General features: G+C 43.2%; 1 protein-coding gene across 1 annotated transcript in view; it reads right to left on the bottom strand.

Moving 5' to 3' along the window:
- Nucleotides 1-26,336, bottom strand: part of LOC147025072 (L-lactate dehydrogenase-like) — a 188,984-nt gene that overhangs the window by 59,279 nt on the left and 103,369 nt on the right. The window contains exon 2 of the mRNA XM_085885667.1: nt 15,091-15,151. The gene's annotated coding sequence lies outside the window, so the exon portion shown is untranslated. The remainder of the gene's footprint in view (nt 1-15,090; nt 15,152-26,336) is intronic.

Below are 26,336 nucleotides of genomic sequence, written 5' to 3'. Positions count from 1 at the left end.
GGTGTACTGATATCTTCATCGACACCACGTACAGATTCGACCACAAAATTCCCCCACACGTCCTTGCTTTCTCCTCTGTAGAGCTGTTTCATGGATGTCATGGCCATGACTTTATCTTATAGATATTTTGCCTTTTCATGTGTTCTCATGTCTCATGTCCTTTACACAGCTTCTTTGAAATTGACTGCTTCGGTCAAATCAAAGTTTTCTTTTTGGATCAGCTTATGAAAGCCCTCTGTTGTGCTCAGTAGAGAATGGAACATGGAATAAAGAGAACATTAACATTGTTGGTAATTTGTACAGTTTTGCTGACAGACTCACAGCGGTTGCAGACTTGATATCGGAAGGGCATTGGATAACAGCCAGAAGTTTGTGATTACCACATTTACAGAACGTACCTGGCAAGACCACCGAGAATCTGAAAGCTGGACAAATCTTCTTTTCTTTAATCCTAGTTGAGCTTGAATATTTCTGAAATTTTTTGTGATAATTAGGCCAAAAAAAAAAAAATGTTGCATTGGCGTAACCCGCCCGACCCTAAAAATTCCGCCGACCCTACGTTTTTTTTTTGTTTTTTTGCTATCGATTTCAAGTATCTTGTTGATTGCGATCGCGATCGTAAAAACCCGGAAGTGTTTCGGACAGAACCCGCCGACAAAAAGGGTGGTACTCGAGCCGGGGGAGATTTTGGGAGGGATTTATTAGGATTTATTAAATTTTTGGATTTATTATCCAAAAATTTTGGGATTTATTAGGAAAAAAAAAAAAAAAAAAAAGATCCCGACCGACCTACCCTATTTTTCAGTGACCCGTTACGCCAATGCAACATTTTTTTTTTTGGCCTTATAAATAATCCATAAAAGAATGTGTACACGATTTCCAATACACACACACACACACACACACACACACACACACACACACACACACACACACACACACACACACACACACACACACACACACACACACACACACACACACACACACACACACGCATTTAAAGGCCATTTTCCCCGCTAAAGCGGGGTTAGCCTTGCGGGCCCCATGACAATCTTCTCCACTTTACCCTATTTTCTGCATCTCCCCTTCTTAATCCCCTTGCCCACATTTCCTCTTCCACCACATTTAGCCAAGTTTTTCTTGGTCTTCCCCGTCCTCTACTTCCGACTACACTCATTTCCAACACTCCTCTCACCCAGTCACTTTCATCCTTCCTCAACACATGACCCAACCATCTCAACCTGTTTCTCTTCACAACCTCCATCACAGACTCTATTCCCATCATCTTCCGCAAGTCATCATTTGTCTTCCTCTCTCTCAACGATACTCCACACATCCACCGAACCATTCGCATTTCCACCCTTTCCAGCCTTTGTTGCTGCTCCATGTTCAGTACCCATGTCTCACTCCCATAAAGCATCGTACTCCTCACACATGAAGCATACACCTTTCCCTTCAGCTTCAACGACACTCCCCTCTTCGTCAGCACGCCACTCAGTTCCCGAAACTTCTTCCATGCACATCTCACTCTAGCAACCGTCGAAGAGTCTGATCCACCTTCTCCATTCAGCATGTCTCCGAGATAGCAAAATGGTTTCACCCCTTCCAGCTTCACACCATCTCCAAGATCCAACTCAACAATTCCTTCATCTGCTGCTCCCTCGATGCACACCTTACACTTGAATGTAGCTGCCACACTGGTTAATGACCCTCTCACCCCACTACATTTTCGATGAACCCATTCAGCACACATTGTACACTGAATGGAGTTCATTCCGACACCCTTCCTGCACACAGAACACGGCCACTTCCCAGTCCTTTCCACCTCACCACATGCTTTACCACTTGCCATCACCTTCGTCTTTCCGATATTCACCTTCAAACCTTTTGCCTCCATACATTCCTTCCACTTGTTCATCTTCTCCTTCAGTCCATCCATACTCTCTGCAATCAACACCAGATCATCTGCATACAGCAGCTCCCACGGTAAACCCTCCTTTACCCTCCGAGCCAGCACCTCCATCACAACTACAAATAGAAGTGGACTTAGTACCGACCCCTGGTGCACTCCTACCCTCACCTCAAACTCACCACTGTTCCCATCCTTCGTCCTTACAACTGTGGGTGCTCTCTCGTACATGGCCATCACTACTCTGATCAACCATTCCTCCACTCCTAACTTCCTCAATGCCCATGTCATAACTTCACGTGGAACCCTATCAAATGCTTTCTCCAGATCAACAAACCCAAAAAAACAACTTCTTCCTCTTCTCCATGTACTTCTCCTGCAACTGCCTTACAATAAAAATTGCATCTGTCATTCCTCTTCCTGGCATAAATCCAAACTGCATTTTGTCAATCTTTACCTTCTTCCTTATCCTCTTCTCCAACACCATTTCCAATACCTTCATTCCATGCTCCAATAACTTTATTGCTCTATAGGAGCCACAGTCCAGAGGATCACCTTTCCCCTTGTACAGAGGGACGAGGGTACTCAGTTCCCAATCCACTGGAATGCGGCCTTCTTTCACCACAAGATTACAGATCTCTGTCATTCTCTTCACACCCCAACTTCCCGCTGCCTTCAACATATCTCCCACAACTCCCGTCAGCCCTCCTGCTTTTCTACTCTTCATTGCTCTTATAGCTTCCTCAACTTCCTTCTCAGTTATCTTCTCTGCTGGTCCTAAAACCGGGTTACTCTCGCTATTTCTATCCCATTCATTTTCTACATTCAACAGCCTTTCCATATATCTCTTCCATCTTCCTTTAATTCCATCTGAATCCACAACGATTTGTCCCACTTCATCCTTCAAGCAACTCACCCCCGTCAATATCAAATCTCTCTCTCGCTATCTGCTTTGCAATCCTGAATACCGCTCTCTTACCCTCCTCCGAATCCAAGCGTTCTCCGAACATTTTCCTATATGCCTCCTGCGCCTTTGCAACCTCTTTCTTTGCAGCCTTCTTGGCTTCCTTATAGCTTTCATGTGCAGCCTCTTCTTCCACCGTATCCTTTGCCTTTTGCCATTCCTTGAACTTCTTCCTCTTCTCTTCAATCGTCTTTCCAACTTCATCACCCCACCACCATGTTTCCGAGTGCCTCGGTGGTCCTTTTGTCCATCCACATACCTCACCAACGGCTCCCAATAGACTATCTTTCATTGACATCCAACCACTTTCAAGCTCAACCACATCATCTTCAACCATACTCAGCCTCTCTCTTAATGCTTCCTTCACTGTCGCCTCTTTCAACCTCCACACCTTCATCCTCGGTTGGTACTTCACCCGCCGAATTCTCCGCGCACCTTTCACCCTTATATCGCAGACAACCAGGTGGTGCTGCGAAACAGTCTCCTCCCCTGGGATCACCTTTGTGTCCCGGAGGTTTCCCCTATCTCGCTGACGCACCATCAAATTTTCCATATACAAAATATTTTTTTTTTCCAATATATTTCCAATATACAAAATTTCCAATATACAAAAGAAAACCCTCAGCAGCTTCTTTGATTGCTTTACAGGTGTGGAAGAGTACCAGGTTGAGTTTGTGTGTATCACAATGGATGTATAATGCTTCTGGGTGGTATTTCTGAAACTTAGCTTGAACTCACTCATAACAGATCATGCACTGTTGTGCCACACAATGGAGATCTAACCCGTTAACTCGAAGGCAGTGCTGTATTGATTCGCTGATCGATTCTGCACCAAAAGCTTTTAAGTTGCTGAATCCCAGAAAACGCTCTTTCACTGAGACAGTTTCTGGAACAATATTGTCCACAGAGTGCTAACTGCTCCTTGTGTTTGTCCCTTGCTCCGTCTTCCATGACCGCATGCGTTCCTGATTTCTTCAAGTCACTGACTATGTTGAACGTTAACTTGTTCTAAACAACACTGAATAACTTCGTTATATTATGAGAGGAAGGGGAAAGATAGCTGATTTTGGATGGTGCTTTGCAATTTTTGTAGAAATGGGTCAAATTCTGTCAGTAAATGTAAGCACTTCACAAAATTCCCTCTGTTTTGGCAAGTGGGACATTTTTCGATTCGACGAAGGACTTTTTCCCATTCGACCTGGGACTTTTTTCTATTCCACATGGGACTTTTTCCTCTTCGATGTGGGACTTTTTCCTATCCGACATGGGACTTTTTCCTATTCGACGTGGGACTTTTTCTATTCCACATGGAACTTTTTCCTCTTCGATGTGGGACTTTTTTCGATTCAACGTGGGACTTTTTCCTATCCAACATGGGACTTTTTTCTCTTCCACATGGGACTTTTTTTCGATTCCACGTGGGACTTTTTCCAATCCGACGTGGGATTTTTTTTCTATTCCACATGGGACTTTTTCCTCTTCGATGTGGGACTTTTTTCTATTCAACATGGGACTTTTTCCTATCCGACATGGGACTTTTTTCCATTCCACATGGGACTTTTTCCATTCCACATGGGACTTTTTCCTATCCGACATGGGACTTTTTTCTTTTCCACATGGGACTTTTTCCTCTTCGATGTGGGACTTTTTTTGATTCAACGTGGGACTTTTTTCTATCCAACATGGGACTTTTTTCTATTCCACATGGGACTTTTTTCCATTCCACATGCAACTTTTTTCCGATTCAACGTGGGACTTTTTCCTATCCGACGTGGGATTTTTTTTCTATTCCACATGGGACTTTTTCCTCTTCGATGTGGGACTTTTTTCTATTCCACATGGGACTTTTTCCTATCCGACATGGGACTTTTTCCATTCCACATGGGACTTTTTTCTATTCCACATGGGACTTTTTCCTCTTCGATGTGGGACTTTTTTCTATTCAACATGGGACTTTTTCCTATCCGACATGGGACTTTTTTCTTTTCCACATGGGACTTTTTCCTCTTCGATGTGGGACTTTTTTTCGATTCAACATGGGACTTTCTCCTATCCGATGTGGGACTTTTTCCGATTTGATGTGGGACTTTTTCCGATTCGATGTGGGACTTTTTCCTATTCGACATGGGACCTTTTTTGATTCGAGGTGGGACTTTTTCCGATTCAACGTGGGACTTTATCTGATTCGACATCAGACTTTTTCCTTTTCGACGTGGGATTTTTCCGATTCGACGTGGGACTTTTTTCTATTCCACATGGGACTTTTTCCTATTCGACGAAGGACTTTTTCCCATTCGACGTGGGACTTTTTCCTCTTCGATATGGGACTTTTTCCTATTCCATATGGGACCTTTTCCTTTTTGACGTGGGACTTTTTTCTATTCCACATGGAACTTTTTCCTCTTCGATGTGGGACTTTTTCTGATTCGACATGGAACTTTTTCCTCTTCGATGTGGGACTTTTTCTGATTCGACAGGGGACTTTTTCCTTTTCGACGTGAGGCTTTTTCTGATTCGACGTGGGACTTTTTTCTATTCCACATGGGACTTTTTCCTCTTCGACGTGGGACTTTTTTCTATTCCACATGGGACTTTTTCCTCTTCGATGTGGGACTTTTTCCTCTTCGATGTGGGACGTTTTCCCCTTCGATGTGGGACTTTTTCCGATTCGACGGAGGACTTTTTCCGATTCAACGTGGGACTTTTTCCCATTCGACGTGGGACTTTTTCCTCTTCGATGTGGGGATTTTTCCGATTTGACGTGGGACTTTTTTCTATGCCACATGGGACTTTTTCCTATTCGATGTGGGACTTTTTTCTGCACCACATGTGACTTTTTTCCATTTGACGTGGGACTTTTTTCTATTCCACATGGGACTTTTTCCTCTTCGATGTGGGACTTTTTCCAATTCGACATCAGACTTTTTTCCTATCCGACATGGGACTTTTTCCTCTTCGATGTGGGACTTTTTTTCGATTCAACATGGGACTTTCTCCTATCCGATGTGGGACTTTTTCCGATTTGATGTGGGACTTTTTCCGATTCGATGTGGGACTTTTTCCTATTCGACATGGGACCTTTTTTGATTCGAGGTGGGACTTTTTCCGATTCAACGTGGGACTTTATCTGATTCGACATCGGACTTTTTCCTTTTCGACGTGGGGTTTTTCCGATTCGACGTGGGACTTTTTTCTATTCCACATGGGACTTTTTCCTATTCGACGAAGGACTTTTTCCCATTCGACGTGGGACTTTTTCCTCTTCGATATGGGACTTTTTCCTATTCCATATGGGACTTTTTCCTTTTCGACGTGGGACTTTTTTCTATTCCACATGGAACTTTTTCCTCTTCGATGTGGGACTTTTTTGATTCGACATGGAACTTTTTCCTTTTCGACGTGGGGCTTTTTCTGATTCGACGTGGGACTTTTTTCTATTCCACATGGGACTTTTTCCTCTTTGATGTGGGACTTTTTCCTCTTCGATGTGGGATGTTTTCCCCTTCGATGTGGGACTTTTTCCGATTCGACGGAGGACTTTTTCCTATTCGACGTGGGACTTTTTCCCATTCGACGTGGGACTTTTTCCTCTTCGACGTGGGGCTTTTTCCGATTTGACGTGGGACTTTTTTCTATTCCACATGGGACTTTTTCCTCTTCGATGTGGGACTTTTTTCTATTCAACATGGGACTTTTTCCTATTCGACGTGGGACTTTTTCTATTCCACATGGAACTTTTTCCTCTTCGATGTGGGACTTTTTCCTATTCGACATCAGACTTTTTTTCTATTCCACATGGGACTTTTTCCTCTTCGGTGTGGGACTTCTTTCCGATTCAACGTGGGTCAACAAGATAGTGCAGTATCAACGAGAATGGCACTCGATGGAGAGCATACCTTTGCCAGGCTGAACAGTTTATGTTTTTGTATCACACTGATAGGTCAGATCTGCATCTGGACCTGAACCAAAATCTAATTGGCTTGTTCACCTACCAAACTTATCCACAAAGTTTTGGCACAGATCACCCACAGCTTCTTTAAATATTATGCTATTTATCATTGTTGGCTCTATCTCTCAATGGTGAACAATCACTTAAAAAAAAATTTTTAAACTCTTATCTGGATCCGGATCTTCACCAAAATTGAAACCATTCGTCCTTGGCAGACACTCAACCTATCCACTCAGTTTCGTCTGAACCTGTACATAACTTTCTGAGATATCGTGCTATATATCATTTATGGCCCTATTTCTCAATTTTGAGGAATCACTTAAAAAATTCTAGTTGTCAGATCTGGATATTCACCAATATCTAACGAATTCGTCCTTTTCACACACCCAACTTCTCCACCAAATTTCATCCGAATCCGTTCATGACTTTTTGAGATATACTGCTCACAGACAAACAGACAGACAGGGGTAAAAACATAACCTCTGTCCACCTCAGGTGGCAGAGGTAACTATACAGTACGACCGATCTGAAATACGCTTACTCTCAGGTCCCTATCAGAGATGTAGACAAACTGTATACTTATTTTGAGTCATGCGGCCAGCTGTATATATTTTGCAGCATTCCATTCGGGGTAACAAACCGTTGTCCGCTTCCAACGGGTGATAGATCAGTTTCTGTGGACAATGGAATTTCTGATACAATACCGATGCTTACCTGGATAACATTACTGTCTCTGGCAAAAGCAAGAAACAACATGATGTTAATCTTCACAAATTTCTCGAAGCTGCTAGAAAGTTCAATGTAACCTTCAACCCTGATAAATGCTCATTCTCTGTAGCCTCAGTTGGTTTCCTGGGACGTACAATTTTGAATGGCGAGATCAGGTCTAACCCAGAGAGACTTTGACCACTCTGCGAGCTTCACTTTCTGGGTACATGGGGTCTCTGCGTTGAGTGCTGTTTTTGTACTACTGTCAGTGGATTGTTAGATAGTCAGAGAAAGTCAAACTCCTTGTTCAGGCAGGCTCTTTTCCTTTGTCTAATGCAGCCCAACAAGCTTTCAAAGATCCAAAAGCAGAGGTGGAAGACTTTTTCCTTTTCGACGTGGGACTGACAGGTTAATTCTATTGATGAATCCGTCCTGCTTGTTGTTGAGACCGATGCTTCTGACTTTGCAATAGCCGCCACTCTTAACCAAGCTGGGAGAACCGTGGCATTGTTCTCTAGGACACTGAATGCGAGTGAATACAAACATTCTTCAGTTAAGAAAGAGGCATATTCCATTGTTGAATCATTGCGGAAGTGGCAACACTATCTGACTTGGTGCCACTTCACTCTGATCACTGATCGGAAGTCCGTAACCTTCATGTTTGACTCCAAACAATTTGGCAAGATCAAGAATAATGAGATCCGAAGATGGAGTATCGAACTTGCCTGCTACAACTTCGACATGCAGTTCCGACCTCGGAGCGAGAACATAGTGGCAGACATTCTCCAGAGCATACTGTTCAGCAATCAGTACAGATACCTTGATGGAACTAAACAATTCTCTCTGCCACCCCGGCGGCATCACAAGGATGGTACATTTCGTAATAACTCAGAATCTTCCCTTTTCTGTTGAGGATTTGAAGAAGGTATCGGCCTCCTGTCCAGTGTGTGTCAAGTGCAAGCCGAGATTCCATCAACCGGAGCAATTACACTTGATAAACGCTAACCTCTACTTACTTACTAAGATAGATGAGTCCTCTCATTTCACATTCACTTTTCCTTGTCCTGACATGACAACTTGAACTGTCATGAGATGTCTTAGTCAACTCTTCAATGTAATTTTTCCCTCCAGGTCTTCAAGACAGTTGTTCACCACCATCTCAGATCATCGCCGATCCAAAACCATATTTTCTACCCTCGTTAACTGCTCGCCCCCCCCAACCCTAATCACTCCTTTAAAATTTGCATTTTTTTTCTTCCTGAGAGTTTCCTTCTGTATCCATCCTGTCCACCCTATGCATCCTTTTCTGCCCCCCATTCATCCCCGCACCCATTGCTTGTCCAAAGTTCCCTCCATCTTGGCCTTAAACTCTGCTATTGGTGTTTACTACTTGTGTTCCTTTCGTCTTGTTGTGTTCTGATCCATTCATTGTACTCTTCTTACGAGCTCTTCAAGGAGCCTTAACTCAGCAAACAAAAATTTAAAAATAAATAAATATATAAAAACTCTTTACTATATTTGGTAGACCTGTTTAAGGCCCGGTCACACCTTGACGTTTTAGCCAACGTATGCCGATTTTTGAATTTTTTTTCTAAAACGCTGGCACACGTTGAATACGTTATGGGTAAGTTTTGATAACATTGAGAGCACACTGGCATACGTCGTAGTACGTTGCCATACGTCGTTGTACGTTGGCTTTAAACGTTGTACTTTTTGGTTGTCCTCAAATTTTTTCATGCTTGAAATTTCACGACGTATGCCGGCGTATGACTCACACGTTCCGCTACGCTGGCCACAAGTTGTAGGCACGGTCTGCGATCGTTGACAGACGTCAACACATGCTACTTGTAAGTTAATCATAAGTTGAGACACGCCGAGGTAATGTTTAGCGTACCCGAAACTTATTTCTAACCTATGATTAACGTGTTGTTGGCACGTTACGCGATCGTTGCCACACGTCGACAGACGTTACTTTTAAGTTACTCATAGGCTGAAAGACGTCGGTATAATGGATCGTCCTTGCGTCAGCGTCCACGGCCACGGCCAGGACACTTATTTGCAGCATTCTTCAAACTTTTCTTCGGTATGACGAGGATGTTCACACTTCGATGTCTAGCTTGGCTATGATTCCAATTGTCCATCGGCAGCGTCTATTTAAAATAGTCGAGTTTGAGCGTTTTAACACGTTCAGAAGAAACGCTTCAAATTTCCAAACCCCAGCGTCAAAAAAAAACAAACAAAAAAAAAACAAAGGTGAGTGACAGCAATTTAAATCGTTCATTGTAAACAATGAAACTAGCTGAGTGGTACCGTTTAAAAGTCGTTGAGTGTAAAAAAAATCCAATTGTTGAGCGCAAGCGTCTACTTTCAATAGTGGAGATGCAGCCATTTAAATCGTTGAGTGGCAGCCTATGAACCTACCCGTGGACACGCGGACGCAAGGACGATCCATCATAACCCACACCCTCCCCCTCACACCCACCTACTACTGCCAACATGAACAAACTACTACTAATACTAATACTAATAGTAATACTAATACTAATACTGATACTGATACTAATACTAATACTAATACTGATACTGATACTGATACTGTTACTGCTGACATGGACATCGACTCAAAAAGGACTCGAAAACACTGTTGGGTTCCCTTTTATGAGCAGCATTTTTATATACCAATTCCCAAAACCGCTGGGAACACGTCTTTATATGGCAGTTGTAAGCTAGAAACACATTCATTTTTTTTTTGTCGACCGGAAGACGTCATTGGAATACGTCTACATACGTCGATGTGTGTTGGGACTACGTAAAGAATTGGTTCAAAGCACGTCAAACATAAGTTAGAAATAAGTTTCGCGTAAAAAAGACATTACCGCGACGTGTTTCGACTTATGAGTAGCTTATAAGTAGCCTTTGTGGACGTGTGTAAGCGTCCACATATCGTGTGTAAAACTTATCCCCATCGCATGCGGAACGTGTGTCATACGCCGAGTACGTCGTGAAATTTTGAACATGTTCAAAATTTCTTGATGTACTCTACTTACTACGACGTATGATAGCGTATTTAGCGTTCTACTCGCACATACCAAACTTACCCATACCGTATTTGACGTGCCCCAACGTTTTAGACACACTTTTTGTTACGTCGGCATATGCTGGCAAGATCGCCAAGGTGTGACCGCGATTTTGACCCTTCCATTTCTACGGCAGTTATGATTCGAATCGTTGTGCGTCAGCCTTTTAATAGGCTACGTCACGATATCGTCGGCGATGCGTGCAACGCGCTATGCCTAAGTTAGACTATCGTTGGGCATCGGTTGTGTAGGCCGACAACAGGTTCAGCATTCGTTGGTATAAGTTATCTATAACACAACGAAACGTTCTGTGTCCGTTACCAATGCGTTATACATAAGACCAAGTCGCTATGAATACGTCCGAATCTTTAAAAAAAAACATCAAAAGTTCAACGTAAGCCAGCGTTTTGCATACATTTTAATACGTTGCCATCGCTGGCTAAAACGTCAAGGTGTGACCGGGCCTTTACATACATTCTGACAGGGGAAGTTCCTTAACGTCATCTGAATTGAAGCACTTCCAACACACCCACGGCGTCTCAACCAGTCGTACTACCCCGTATAATCCCGAAGGGGACGGCCAGTCGGCCAGTGTGAGCATTACAATGGTGTGACTTGGACGAATACTACTCTGGCTCACAAATCAAGAGGCTTATTAACTGCTCAATGGGAGGATATGCCTGGTGTTGGCTTAATGGTGAGGGTGGTGGGGCTTGGGATCCAAGGATCCTGAGTTCAAATCCTGCTCAGCTGTTGAATTGATACCAGGTAGGGTTGATACTGCCCGTCATCCTTCCGAGGTCAGCAAAATGAGTGCCAGCTTGCTGGTATCCTGTGTCGGAGTGGTGACCCAATAGCCAAGGAAACTGCTTAGGCAGCACCAACGCTCTGCACGGAGTATGGTCCCAATGGATGGATGGAATGGGAGGTTGTTCTGTCAGACACTTTAAATTCTATACGTTCACGATTCTTGATTGCCACAAATGTTACTCAACACGAGCGTTTATTCAATTACCAATGCAGGTCAACAAGTGGCTGCTCAATTCCGACATGGCTTTTTCACCTGGAACTGTTCTCTTGAAACGTCACGTGCGGTAATCAAAGTATGACCCTGTCATTGAGGAGATGGAAGAGCTTAGGCAAACCCTCATTATGCTCATGTGCATTTCCCTCGTGGTAAATAGACCATTGTGGCTCTGCGTGACATGGCACCGCGTGGTGAAGTCCAGAACTCTGGTGATATAGATCTTCCTGTCCATAAACCACCTGGAAAGCCTGGTGTTGGCTTAACGGTTAAAGTGGCTGGCTGTTCTCCTGTTGAATTAACACCAGGTGGGGTTAACTCAATCTGTCATTCTTCCAAGGTCAGCGATATGAGTACCAGTGTCACAGCTGTGCCCTCAGCCAATGATGCTACCTGCAGAGTTGTGCTGTATATGAAGGAGGAGGAGGGAACTGCATCAACGGCACAGCCACACCCCCAGAAAATGATGCAACCAGCAGTCACAGACCGCACATGATAGCTAGCTAACCACTTGGACTGGTTGCGGACACAACCGGGTAAGAGGAAGGGGGTTCCATTGCACAATCAGCTCACGACTGGTAATGAAGATTCTGTCAGCTTCTCAGATTTTGGAAGTACTCCGAAGAATGTTACTGATGCACCTCCACTGTGCAGATCTGAGTGTAACAGAAAACCACATCATCACCTATATCTATGGAGGCTTACCTCGTTTCTTCTTTCAAGAAGGGGAGAATGTCATTGATTGTTATTACAGATTCCCTGTAGTTTCATTGGTTGTAATTCCAGATCTGCCGTCCTGTCAAGATCCTTCCATGACCCGTAGTTCTCTGTGATATTCAAGATGGATACTGTACGGTCTTGTGTGGCTTGATAGTTGCAGTATCACCAATGGTGAGCTTACTAATTGTTATTCCTTCTTCAGGTTGAAATTATGTTGTAGTACGCGTTTGGCCAAGGTATGCATCTGTGTTGTTACGGGTTGTCCGAGCTGCTCTGGCTGCATAGAGCCTACAATGTGAGTACAAAGGAATCAAGCCTGTCTTTTCAACACTCCCTTCGGCTTATCTCACTGACCACCACAATTTATGCCACTTCCCTTATTCGCCTTTCCTGCACCCAAGACGCATGGCTCCTTCATTACTCCACATGTTTTCACAACTCCGTCTCGCTTCACTGTTCCTGTTCTTCGGCTGGCCCTTTCCCTTGACACAACCATATCTTCCTGCCTCCTCATAACTGGATTCCAATTCTCCAGTCTTCTCACTACTCCATTGGAACCTCTGCCTCCACCACCGATACAACAATACCTGACTTCCAACACTAATAATCAACGCACAATCCAGCCTGGTGTTGGCTTCATGGTTGAGGTGGCTGGCTTAAGATCTTAGAGTCTTGAGTGTGAGTCGTTGTTGTACCATTGAAATAACACCAGGTGGGTTGACTCAGCCTGTCATCCTTCCGAGGTCAGCAAAATGAGTACCATCCACTAAGCAGTCTCCTTGGCTATTGGACACAATCCTGGACGGGTCGCCACTCCGACACAGTATACCAGCATGCTGGCACTCACTTTGCCGACCTCGGAAGGATGACAGGCAGAGTCAACCCCACCTGGTATTAATTCAACACCGAGTGTGATTTGAACTCAGGCTCCCAGGATCCCAAGCCTACCACCCGAACCATGAAGCCAACACCAAGCATAAATGAGTACCAGCTGACTGGTGACAGGGGCACTGCATCAGCAGCACAGCTGTGCTCTCAGAAAACGATGCAACCAGCAGCCACAGGATGTATGCGGAACAACAACAATGCACAATCCTTGATATTGACTTTATTCCTTGCAAAATCCAAGATTTTTCAAGTATATTGGGAAGTCGATTCTGTTATTTTGTCCGTCTGTCTGTTTATAGCCTACGGGTCACAATTTTAAACCGATCTTCACGAAACTTCACCACATGGTAGAGTTTGTCATAAGGAAGAAGCCTACTGCTTTTGAGGTCAAAAGGTCAACATAGACCCAAGGTCAACAACTAAGGTGGTATTTCTAAAATCCTCAATTTTCATCCCATTCACTTTAAATTTGAAGAGGAGTTGCATATTTAGTCATTTAATTCAACCACCAATTATTGTTGAGGTCAAATATGTTTTATGGATTTTGCAAGTATCGTGCTCTGCACGATGTCTTCTTCTTGTTTATTTATTTATTGACCAAAATGCTAATCCGTAAAATTATTATTTAACTGTCAAACCACAAAAACACATTTTCTCTAAATCCTACTTGGATATCATTTCTCTTGGATGTTAATGTTCCTGTGTCGGAGTTGGAGAACAAGATAGCACTGCTTTTATATTCTTCCCCAATCTCCTCACTTTCTCTGTGCAAGAAGCTTTTTCCTCTTCTTCAGGTCCCAGTGTGGTTCCCCAGTTTATTCCTTACTCTCAGGCAACTGACTTGCAGCAACATTAGGTGTCCATTCTAACGAGTCCATCCAGATCACTATAGACGAATGCCTGCACTTCACAGTATTGGCATAACGCCTCCACCGAACTGAATTAGAAGGGCATCATGGTGCTCTAGTTGCAACTCATTTGTCGTTGCATGTGCCATTTGTTTGACTTGGTATAGTTCCTGCACCAACATGATGCCTGCCTCAATAATTGATACCTCGCGGATTGTACAAACTCCTCCAGGTCACCTGAATGACCTTTGCGGCATGAAGTCTTACCTGCAACCTCTTCCATGTTTGCTGACCAGCTTTACAGCTCTGTACCACCTTTGGATACTCACTGAGGCCTTACTTAGTGTTTGGTACTTCACACAGCACTCACTTGATCACAACTTGGCCGAAATAACTGTGATAGCTATGCTGTCTGTTGACATGGTAAATAATATGCTCACCACAGGATCCCAAATGTAATAATGACTTGCCGTAATTAGTCTCCGCATCAACCAGTACACTGTTGTGAAACTTCCAGTTAACAATTGGGCCATCCATACTGAGTTTTATGATATTTCACGGATTCAGGCCTTTCAAAACTGAAGGTAGTTCGGTCAGCATGTCATCAGTTCTGCCATGTCGAACAAATTGGAATCAGCCATGCAATGAGAGTCAAGGTGTCTGAACTTGACTTTATCTTTTTCCCATAGTTTTATGTAAAATCTAGTTGCTTCTTCCGATTCTTTTTGCCCAAAGGACTTGTCAAAAAGGAGCACATATTTGCTGTTCACTTCCTTTTTCAAGAGAGTTTGGAAATGAGGTGAAATACATTCAAATAGGCAGCCTTTGTCTCAGCACATTTGAACTGAGCAGCAAAGTTGAGCTATCTGGAAACATTTTTTGGAAAAGGTCTATCCCCTTGCATGACTTGTACAGGTAGTATAACTCAATAATACTGCAGGCCCAAAGTAGCTCTGTTTTTAAAGCATCGTCTCGAGTTACAAAGTCGGGAATAGCTGACCTGGAACTCGCATCAGCTGCATTTGTTTGATGTTCCTGGGCAGTCTTTGGCTCAGACAATTCTGCAATGAAACAACAGTTTAGAATAATTCAGGCTCATCTGACAATACAATTACTGTACCAGTGATTAAAAAAAAACAAAAATTTTTTTTTCAGTTGGAAAACATTTTTACATTGTTTATAAGAAATTAAAAAAGTATGATAAATTATAATAATTATCCCATATTTGTTTAGTATTTTGAAAATAAATTTAAAGACAAGTTTGGCCCTCCACCTCCACCTCCACCTGGTTTTGCCTTCAACGATAAGTGTGCTTCTCACGACTGAAAGATATCCTCTGTTGTCTGTGTTTCCTTTACTCCAATGTGTCCCCTCTTTCATTGTCCCATGGTAGCCCAATGTGTGGCCCTGATCATGACATGGATTCCCCCTTATTACCCCCGTCTGACCGACCGCTAGTTTCTGTTGCATTCCCGGTACGTCCGCCAACGATGTCGCCAGCCTGTTGCAGCTCACCTTCAGTATTGCTTGCAGCTTGGCTTGGCCCGCCTACATCTTAACGTCCAGCCTGTCACTATTAGCCCTTATTTCAGCCTAACCGCTTCCATACTAGGCATCAGCCATGTTATTATGTCCATCACGTCTGGGCTATCTCCTCAATGCTGTGGTGATACCGACCTGTTTCCTCCTGCTGCTGATTCACTTGTGGGCACTGTGCTAATTGGGGGAGAATATCCTGGGTTATTGGAGAGGTGAAGGGGGTGGGGGATGACCACCCCACCCTCTACCAGACCCTCTTCCTCATTTCTACTGGAGTTGTGCTGGCATTTGTCCAGTATGCTCCCCCCTGGTTCGAGCTACCATGATCGTCCATTGCAATTTAAAATTTGGCGCAAAATCGCACGGTCAAGAAAATTTTGCTTTGAGGTGACGGTTTCCCATGCCTCATGTTATAATCCCACTCCTGACACCAATGTTACAGTCATCGGGTTTGTCTGGTTGCCCGGCTCAAATCCCAGCCAACCCCGTCAAAGCGGTCATGGTGGCCAATTAATTCGGTCATCCCGGGCTGCTCATGTGTCTATCCACCACGATAACGTGCCGACGGGGACCAACAAGCCAGTAGATGTGCCACGCTGATGGTGCCATACACCTGATCTCAATTAATGACCAAGTTGAGTCATTAGTTATGGGTGATAATCCCCCATATTCAATTTGTCCTTTAACGTAAATGCGCAATACGAGACGTTCGTAATGATGTATGAATACTAACGAGGCCTTTTGCGCAAGCGCTGTGCCTGCATTTTTCAGTGAGTCGGTTCGGCTCGCCGGGCACTTTTAACCTGCCATTACGAGTGCGAAATCTGTAATTCAAATGTTCTTTTTAATCCTGATATTTCTCGTTCACCTCATTTCATCTAAGTCTTTTAGTAGTTCTGTTGTGGGGATTGTAGAAACAGATGCTTCGATCATTTTTTGCTGTGGTATATTTTTTAAAAGCAGTTTAAATTTTTTTCTTGTTTTTATTCATATACTGTACAACTTCAGCCATTAGTTTTTGTCTGTGTTTCTTCTTGTCTTTCCATTGTTTTTGCAACTTTAGAAAGTACTTTCTGACATTCTGACAACCTTTTTGCTTTTTCTTCTGCATTCATATATTTCATGAAAAATATCATTTAATATCTCAAATTCCTTCACAACAATGTATTCATGTATTATATTTGTGTTGACCATACATTGGGCTGGCAGGATGGCCGACACATACGCACACCCACCTCTAAGCTGTCTCGCCTGGGTTTGATTCCCGACCCAGCTATAAACTGTCATCCTGGTGTTTCACAGACAGGGTGATTCATAAATATGTGCTGTCCCTCGTATGGATGTTAAACGGGTGTCCCATCTTCCAGCAGTCATTGGTAGATGTTCAAGATCCCATGGTGTCATTTGCAAAGAGTAGACAAGTCATTGCTGGCACCATGGCCAAATTCCAAATTCCTGCCCTGACTAGTCGAACGTCAGAACTGGCCAGCCGGTTCATGAAGACTCGGGCCAAGCTTCCCCTGGCTGACCCCACAATGTGGGATAATATTGGCCGTTAAGGAAGAAGGAGGAGAAGTTCTCCTTGCACTCCTCAAACTCCTGGGTTTAAATTAAGAGTTATATCGGTACGAAGCTAGAAGCAGAGACGCTGGAGCGATAGAAGGGGAAGTGAACAGAATTTCCTTAAAAAGAATTTTTTTTTTAGAATCATTGAGAAAATTTCTCAGTCTACTTTCAACCTTAGACGCACAACTGAGCATCGAACTCAGGAAAATTAAAATCGGTCTCTTTCAACAACAAACTCAGATATACATAATTTCCAAATTTGGCACCTTCAAGCAAAGTCTTAATCACTTTTTGTAAAACACTCAAAGACTTCATCTTTATCAGAAATTATTATCGATCGATTCATATACAGTGCTTTTTTATGGGAGTAATGAACCCAATTGCACCTGGGCAGGCTGTTCATTGTGGTCAAGTACTCACTGATAGGATGAACGAAAAAAGGTCCCAAAAAGTGATAGCGCCCACATGTGGTAAGATTATTTAAAGTCATGATTATACCGATAATTATATTATCAATCATATCAATTAGTTGTAGTGTACTGCACAGCTCTATCGTTATTCCAGCACATTGTATGTAGCTCTACATCAGCTGTAAGCTTCTCAGGTGGCATCATTCGCTGCCAAGATACGTGTGGCATCTTTTCGCATCAAGAATGGACTAAACGCAGGACAAATTTTAATCAGCAAATCCTTTTGAGTAATCTTTTAGGTTTACCTCCAAAAGACTTGTGAGGACAAAATTATTGGCAGTCAAAGGATACGATGCATTTTAGAAGCCTCTTACATACTCTGTTAGTTCAGCAATGTCATCAAACTTTTTTTGGGAGTCTGAGTGAAAGGCACTTTCTGCTAACCCCCTCCACCCCAACCCTTATCTTTATCAGAAATTATCAACCCTCCCCCATAATGGTCAACCATTTTATGTGGACAACCTTTTTGTGCATTCCCATTTTGATGGTTTTTGGGTGATTGTTTGATCAAATGCTTTATGTTGATATGAATTGTTAAATGTATATGCATTTGCAAATTGTCATACAATTCAGCAGAAGCTGCAAAGTGATAATAAAACTGAACTGAACTGAACTGAATTGAGAACTCCGAGCAAAAGGCACGGTGGGGGAAGAGGAATTGCGCCGAGAAGCATTCGGGAGAGAACAATACATGGATATTGGCAGGAATGTAAGGGAGCTGAGGCCTGGATAGATGATTGGATACCTGTGTCATGAATGTAATGTCTGTGAGAGGGTTTAGTCAAAGGTAAATGTTAAGTCTGCATTTTAGTCCATGAGCTGGAGAGCCATTTCTGGCCAACTGGTACCATCTTGAGGGACCAAAGTTTGTTGTAATTTTCTGTTAGGTTGATGTATCTGGAACACAAAAATGCATGATGGACATCTGCGTAGAGTAGCTCAAGCATTTTACACGGCTTTATGTGCAGCAGGGGGTATATCCACAAAATACACTAATTCTATCATGTTTATGATTTGGTGGTGTCATTTGGTTATGACTCAAATGTCATGCACTTTATTTGAAAGGAAATTTAAATCGCATCCATATCACAAATCATGCATTTTACTTCCAAACTGCAAAACTAAAAGGATACTAAGTTTTATTAATTAATCTGACATAGTTTCAAAGATGCTACGTGCTCAATACAATAGCAGAAGAAAACGTAGATGTTGTGAAGTTCTTGAACAATTTTGAACAGAATGTGCCACAGAGTTATCTTTCATTCCACAGTGTTGAATAAAGAAAATAGCTATTCTTCGACATAATCATGAAACAGAAACAGGCAATGACAATTTGAGAGATATGCATTAGGGAGTATCAATTGTCAACATCACTGTTGTCATCGTCCTCATGATCCACGCTGCCGTCCGACTGTTCATCTCGGACCTTCATGTTCGCACACTCCTGCAGAACACAAGCAGCTGTGCAGCTTAGGCCATCGACCATGCATGTGCATCATGGCTGCCTACACTTCCGTTTACACTTGCAGGATAAAAATTCCAGAACAACATCAGGAGCTGGGGCACCAGACATCCACTCAATGGCAAGTTTACCATCGTCATCCAATACCCAACCATTACAATCAAGTGGACTGGGTACACGTGGAGTTACTTCAAGATTGTGGTGCCAAATGGCTGCTTGGTAACATGCTCTGGTAGCATGAAGCTTCAAACAATCCTGACAAGGAGGGAGTTTTCCTGACTGGATATCACCATTCTGAGCACGGAACAACTGAAACCGCATCTCGTTAACTTCTGCGATTTCAGTTTGAGACATGTACAGTTTGCAAGTGAATTCCTCAAGCACATGGAAGAGATCATCCTGTAATGTCCAGTCTTTCCCTAAGTCACTGAAAGCTGTCTGAAACCTTGGATTGTTGATGAGGACTTTGAGTCCTGTCACCTTTCCACGGCCACTGAAAGCGCTTACTGTGTCGCAGCCTGTGTAGGAATGCAATCCCAATAAAGATTTACAGATGTTTCTGCCGAGAGCACTAGCAACTTTTGTTATGTCAACAAGTCTGGTGCGGGTTGATGATCCACATCGGATGAACAGATTACAGTCGATGTCATCATGAAAAGCCAGACATAGCATCATGACGTCTGTGTCTTCTGAAGCTATCATCACAGAATGGAAACTTGACGATGCATGCTTACAGTGTAGTAGCAAGCATGTCTGCTTCCTCGTGAGATGAACGGAGCTCGTCAACTTCAACTACAGCCTCACGGGTGATCTCGGTGCAGATATCCTCACATGTGACATAAAGGACCTTGTCTTTAAGTCTTATCCTGTAGGGCTCTGTTCCCCATTGCTCTGACGAATTTGATCAGCTTCGTCTTGCTGATGTCACAAGACAGAAGACGCCTCCATCGGTGTGTTCGGTGACCGGGTGCTGTGTTTGTGAAGCGGATACCTCCAACAGGCGACCTCAGGGCCCTTTCTGCATCTTTTATAGATATCTGTTGGTAGACGTCGAATACTACATCAACCCTGTTGCTAATTGCTGATGTATTCTGCACAGCTGAAAGAAGCATATCAGACACTTCATCAAAAGTGAGATTCTCCCCTTTCAGCTTCTGTACAATACTCAAGCCATCAATGATACACGCTGAGGGGTGTTGGACGTTTTCCGTAGCAGAGACCTTACTTTCAAGATTTCTGGCAAGGGTTGCTTTGTTGGTTGTCTTCATAGTTCCATCATAGTTGGCCAAGGACGAAGGAAGGGGGCCTAGGGGGTGTTTCAGTACATCATTCATGTTCAACTTTCTGCTGGAAGCTGCGAGTATCATCTGTCCAAACAGTTTATTGTCCTTTTGAGGACTTGCTCCTTGTTGGGTAGTTTTCTGCTGATCCTTTTGTGGGCATTATCAAATGTCTTCAACTGCATCTTTGGCAATCTGTCAAAGAATGGTTTTTCTCGTCCTTCAATACGCTGACTTTGATCATCTGTATATGCTGCATCCCCTTTCTTATGAGCAGTCAAAAGATCATTGGCAACTTCTGGGGACACACTAGCACCAGTTGAGATGCTTATCAGCTCTGAAGGATTTTGACTGAATGGGTTTGTCCAGGTGTCTTCCATCAGATAAACCAAACTGTCAACCAGTCTCATCCTTGCGCATTCTTGAAGCTGACAAATCAGTGTGAACCATTCTTTTGCTGCAGCTTTCATCTATCATCAGCCTCATTTCTTTAAAGGGGCTGTCACACCTTGACGTTTTAGCTAGCGTATGGAAAGGTCTCAAAATGTATGTAAAACGCTGGGGTACGCTGAACTATTGATGTTTTTTTTTAAGTTTTGGGCATATAATAACGTGTTGGACGTATGCATAACGTATTAGTAACGTACACAGAACGTTTCAATCACATATAGATAACTTATACCAACAAATGCCGAGCGTGTTGTCAGCGTTCACAACCTACGCCCAACGATAGTCTAACTTATGCATAGTGCGGCAGCGTATCACCGACGATCACGTGGCGTAGGCTATTCATAGGCTGCGGCTCGACGATTCAAATCATAACCGCACTAGACATCGAAGTGTGAAGCTGCTGTCATACCTTGACGTTTTAGCCAGCGTATGCCGACATATGAAACATTTGCCAAACCAAGCTGGCACACGTCGAATACGTTATGGGTAAGTTTTGTATACGTTAAGAGCACACTGGCATGCGTCGTAGTACGCTGGCATACGTCGTCATACGCCGAGTACGTCGAGAAATTTTCAGCATGTTGAAAATTTCTCGACATACTGTGTGTATGACACACGTTCCGCATACGCTGGCCATAAGTTGTAGGCACGTTACGCGATCGTTGACACACATCGACACACGTTACTTGTACGTTACTCATATGTCGAAACACATCGAGGTAATGGTTAGCGTCAGTGTTCCAGACTCCATGTTTTGTTTTTTCTTCGGTATGACGGTGATGTTGACACTTCGATTTCTAGTGCGGTTATGATTTAAATCGTTGAGTGGCAGCCTATTAATTATATTATATTATAACCGCACTAGAAATCGAAGTGTCAACATCACCGTCATACCGAAGAAAAAAAAATAAAAAAAACCAGGGAGTCTGGAACACTGACGCTAACCATTACCTCGATGTGTTTCGACTTATGAGTAACTTACAGGTAACGTGTGTGGACGTGTGTCAACGATCATATAACGTGCCTACAACACGTTACTCATAGGTTAGAAATAAGTTTCGGGTACGCTAAACATTACCTCGACGTGTTTCGACTTATCAGTAACTTACAAGTAACGTATGTCGACGTGTGTCAACGATCGCGTAACGTGCCTACAACTTATGGCCAGCGTTATGTGGAACGTGCGAGTCATACGCTGGCATATGTCGAAAAATTTCAAGGATGGAAAATTTGTTTAACAGCTCGGCGTACTACGACGTATGCCAGCGTGCTACGACATATGCCAGTGTGCTCTTAACGTATACAAAACTTACCCATAACGTATTCGACGCGTGCCAGCTTGGTTCGGCAAATTTTTCATATGTCGGCATACGCTGGCTAAAACGTCAAGGTGTGACAGGGCCTTATATTAAGACAGGTACTTCTATATTCTGTTGTGACATAGTACCTGCTAACAGCAGCAGGCTTCAAGCTGAATCCCTTTGTGCCTCTGGCTGCCTGTGTGTCCTTGTTGACTGTTTCTTCAATGGTTTGGTCAACAGGAAGTCTACCAAATGTATTGGTTGCACATAATTGTACTGAGAAACCTCCTTCTTGCATGTGCTGATGAACCTCTAGGTACGTCTCGGAGAGCCTGGTCATTTGACCGTAATAGACTGGTACATACTGGGCATAGTTCAACTTGTCATATGCAAAGCACCAGGAATGATACTTCGGATAGCAGCCAAATGTAGAACCCAGTTTCCTTCCCTCGATGCTCGGATAAAGGCGAGGTATTATGGCCGAAGAGTCGATGCACAAAAGCGCTCTTTACACAAGGGGTTTTAACATGAAAAACGCTATAACTTGTCCAATAATTATCACAGAAAGCTGCCAGACGTCCTGAAATAATATTAAGATATCACTATTTTCTTGTCTGCAAAAGCGCCTTCCAAGTGATTAATGGTCTAAAACAGAAAATTGGAGATAATTAACTTGAGCTACTCTTCTGAAAGGTCCATCATGCTGTTTTGTTGTCTACATTTGTGTCTTCAATCAGTCATATCACTTTTTTCTGGTCCCTCAAGATGGTACCAATTTCCATCTCAGCTTGTGGACCATTTGTTCCTTTCTCACTCGACAACTCTGTTTGCCCCCACCCCCTTCCCCACAAAAATAATTTATTTTATAATTTTAAAGAACAGCATATTTTTCCTGTCATATTATATTATTTTGTTTGTCATTAACTATGGTGCGTATTGTAGCGCCACCCGGTGGTGGTGGAGAGGGGAATACAGTCAGCTGTGGAGATGATTTGCAATTTTGTGCTGTGCATGTGACATCATGCGATTATTGCTTTACTGACCCCTCCACCAGAGGGAGGGGATATTACTCTCCCACAGGGAGTGGGTGTTTCATACCAGTACCATCCTGGGATCACCTGCTTTTTGCAGTCTTCCAAGAACTCCTGAACTCTTCATGGAACTCTCAAAGAACTCATAGCCCCATGAGAATCTATAATACGTAGTATGTGTCTACAAATACAATGAGAACTTGTTTTCCTTCCATTCGTTTTGAAAACATATGTATAAATATGAATCCCAAGGATATGACAAATTCATATTCTCATCTACGTAGTAATTACACAAGGATACTCAAGTAACTTTGGTGCAGGAGGAGGCCATTCGGCCCATCATGCCTGCGCTGTACCAATCACCCATCCACAAACAAGCTACTGACAAATCCTGCAAACATCCCCATACCCCCCCCCCCAATCTCCAATTCCTCCAAGTACCAACTAATTCCCAATTAAACTTATCCACCCCTCCACTGACACTACCTTTCCGGGGAGACCATTCCATGCATTAACCACTCTCTTGAAAGACCCTGCTTTAAAACTGTCCTGACTGTCATTTTTATCCTCAAGCTATGGCTCCTTGTCCTAACACTGCTCCTTTTGAAAAAACTTCTCTGCACCTATCTTGTCCACACCCTTCATTATCTTAAACAGGCTAACCCCCACTCGAGCAGGGAAAATGGCCTTTAAAATGCCTGTTGTTGCTTCATTATCTTAAACATCTCAATCAGATCCCCTTGTAATCACATAGATAGGTTTGGAATCAATCTAGTAGCTCTGCACTCACTGAACCCTCTCCATGGCAGCAATGTCCTCCCTCAGATTTGGTGACCAAAGCTGATCACAATATTCTGGATGCGGCGCTCACTAAATTCCTGTACAATGTTAACACCACCTCTTCTGATTTATAATTGATCCCCCTCCGAATACAACCTAAAACCCTATTTGCTGTACCTATAGCTGCCTGCTCACCTCCCGTATCTATTACCACCCTCAGATCCTTCTCCTGTGTGACACGCTCCAAAATTACCCCTTGTATCCTGTAATCTCTATTTTCTTTACCCTGACCTATCTCCAGAACCTTACTTTCTTACCTATCTACAGTTAAATTGCATTTGCCAATCTTTTACCCAATCTATTAAAATGAAAGTATCTTGATTTCCTTTAATCTGATCACACCCATAGTCCAGGAGCCCAGAAGGTTTATTCAAGTGAAAAGCGCCGGAACGTTTGACCTCATGGGCTGATTGGGGTCATCCACCGACATCACAAAAATGCATTGCTGCCGGGTCTGACCCGTGGCTTTCCCCCCCGAAATCACTCAATTAGTGACATCATTACCGATAAACCTATTTTGCTCAATATCTGTAAAAAAAAAAATGCATGATAATATAATGAATAAGGTGTCTACGCCTCCGTTTTCATGGTCAATCATTACACTGAAACCCACATTATTGCTAGAAAATGTGTAGTTACCATGTAAATGTTTAGTTCACCCATTCAGTTAGCAACGCCATTGCAGAAAACCCCATTTTCATTAATATCTGAAAAACACTGTATGATAATATCACAAATAAGGTGTCTATACCCATGTTTTTATGGTGAAATATTACAATGCCAACTCTAGTGCTTAAAAATGTTGAGTTCACCCTGAAAGTTGCCTACTGGAGTCGTACCATCTATGTCGTTTGTTACAATGTGGCAAATAATGCATTGGTCTCTGTCCCTTTTTGTTATTTACAGATCATGGCAAATGATGCCCCTCGTTTGTATAATTTGCAAAGAAAGAGGAGAAAAGAAACGTGCCCTGAAGTGTTTCAATTCCAGCAACTGGGAAACAGCCAAAAATGCGGCTAGACGGCGAAAGGCCATTCAAAGTGACAAGTTTTCGAACACCTCGGAAGAGATCAGAACAGCTGAGGGCCCAGAAGGCAAATATTACCGCTCAGTTTGCCTCGGTCGATTCTGTGCTGTTAAGAGAGGAGCACCTCCAAGCACAGAACCACCTCAGAAAACCGCTCGTTCAAGTTCCGATCATCCTTCTACCAGCACAAGAGGCGTCCTTGGACAGAACAGTATTGGAATGTCTTTTTTGTGGACAGAAGAGGAAGTTGCAGAAAAATGAACCCCTCAGCCAATGTTTGACCACAGACGGGAGCAAGGCAATCCTTCTTGCTGCTAAGAAAAAGTGTGATACTAGGATCATTGGACGAGGGGAAGATCTTATTGCAAAGGAAGCCAAATACCATAACACTTGTCGTCGTGACTATGTGGCAAGGATCAAAATGTTGAACTTTGCTGCAGAGAATGTGAAGCAATCTAAGACCGCAGCACGAAGAGCGAATGTGCCAGAGGGAGTCAGGGATGTCTTTGGACGAATCTTAGCTGTTGCTGCCGAGACAAGCGATGCACTTGATCTGCATCACATTCTTAGCTACCCGGTTACTGAAGTACCACTTTCTCCTGCCCATAGCGATGGAACTCCCCTGAAGACGGACAAGGCATCTCTCACAAAGAAACTTGAAAGCAGACAGGAAGTGTTTCTCGATGACAACAGTGTTCCCCCAATAACAGCCGCAGTGATTGATGGCGGTATTATCCTCCATGAAACCGTGCTGCAGCACAGCAAGTCCACATATGCAACCATGGCAAAGGATCTTTTGGCAAAAGTATGTTTGTATCGTGGGGAGCAAATCCATTTAGTGCTCGACAAGTACCAGTCACCATCAATGAAAGATACCGAGTGAAACCTGCGTCGTTCAACTACTTCTCAATCATTCATCATTACTGGACCTGACCAGGCTCAGCGACAGAGTGGCACAGAGTTATCAAAAGTGGATCATTCAAGGAAGAGTTTGCCCGGTTTGTAATGGAGGAATGGAAGAAGCTCCAATATGGTCGAATTCTTGGAAGAAAAACACTATGTTTCACATGGTGGTGTGTGTATGGAAATGAAGAACAACGAGGATGATGTGCTGCAAATAGAGGAACCGAATCACCTCCAATGTCGACATGAAGAAGCTGACACACTCATTACGTTTCACGCAAACAACATTTTCACTGGTAACATTCTAGTAAGGTCCACCGATACGGACGTCTTCATCATTCTGCTTGGGCTTTCCTGGAAGGTCGGAAGGGATCAAC

Source organism: Eptatretus burgeri, chromosome 6 (genome assembly GCF_056783735.1).
Source record: "Eptatretus burgeri isolate ZD-2024b chromosome 6, Ebu_testis_v1, whole genome shotgun sequence".
Lineage (NCBI taxonomy): Eukaryota > Metazoa > Chordata > Myxini > Myxiniformes > Myxinidae > Eptatretus > Eptatretus burgeri.
This window is presented reverse-complemented; position numbering and strand designations above follow the sequence as displayed.